At 39.2% G+C, this 864-nt stretch overlaps 1 long non-coding RNA gene across 1 annotated transcript in view; it reads left to right on the forward strand.

Moving 5' to 3' along the window:
• The window catches only part of LOC146439624 (uncharacterized), a 39,729-nt gene that overhangs the window by 8,479 nt on the left and 30,386 nt on the right, over nucleotides 1-864 (forward strand). The window lies entirely within an intron of this gene.

Raw genomic sequence — 864 nt, forward strand, 5'->3', positions numbered from 1 at the left:
GGGAAGAATGAAGATGGATCTTACCTTACCCTTATGACACATGAGGGAATCCACTGGAAACACCAGCCTTGAGACACAAGCAAAACAGGTTTCATTACTTCACTGTTAATAAATTCCTAATTTGACTGGATTTCACAGCTCAGGATCCACGGTCCTCTCTTCATATCTTACTTGCATGGCCCACTGCTCAGTGAAGACCTAGTCATTGTCCCAATGCCCTACAGAACAACCAATGATTAAACAAACATTTTTAAAACAATGTATATCAGTAAATTTGTTGACTACACGAAATTTATGAGATCACAGATGGTAAGAAAAATGGCTCCCAATGAATGTTTTCTCCAGTAATCTTTACAGTTATGGGACTCTACTTAGTAGGGTTTGTTAAAAAAACAAACCCCAAACCAAACTATTCTTCTTCCTATCTCTTATGTCAGAAGTTACCTTTTCTTCAAAATTCACCTGTTTACCAACTCCTCTGAGGTCCTGTGTTGACTTCTGCAGTCAGGCATACAGATAACATTAATCAGGTTAAAGGTTTTAATAATTTTTAAAATTGCACACTTCTAGTAAACCCCAGTTCAGCTGGAAATAAGCACTCTGGAATCCATCATTTCATGGATAATAATGACACATATGAGTCACATCTCAATTCCATTTAATGGCTGTCATCTGCTACTGATGGGCAGGAGACCTGAACACAAATTGGAATTGTGAAGGTTTTGTGTCGAGACAGGACTGCAAAGAAGCCTTTGTACTCACCTGCACATTGACTGAGAGTGTGGCAGAAGGGAAAATTTGATTTCTTGGCAGTAGCAGCAATGTTTGGGCTAAGTCAGGCTTGAGTTAGGCCAGCCTAAGTTA

Source organism: Lichenostomus cassidix, chromosome 3 (assembly GCF_008360975.1).
Source record: "Lichenostomus cassidix isolate B80296 chromosome 3, HeHo_3.0, whole genome shotgun sequence".
Taxonomy (NCBI): domain Eukaryota; kingdom Metazoa; phylum Chordata; class Aves; order Passeriformes; family Meliphagidae; genus Lichenostomus; species Lichenostomus cassidix.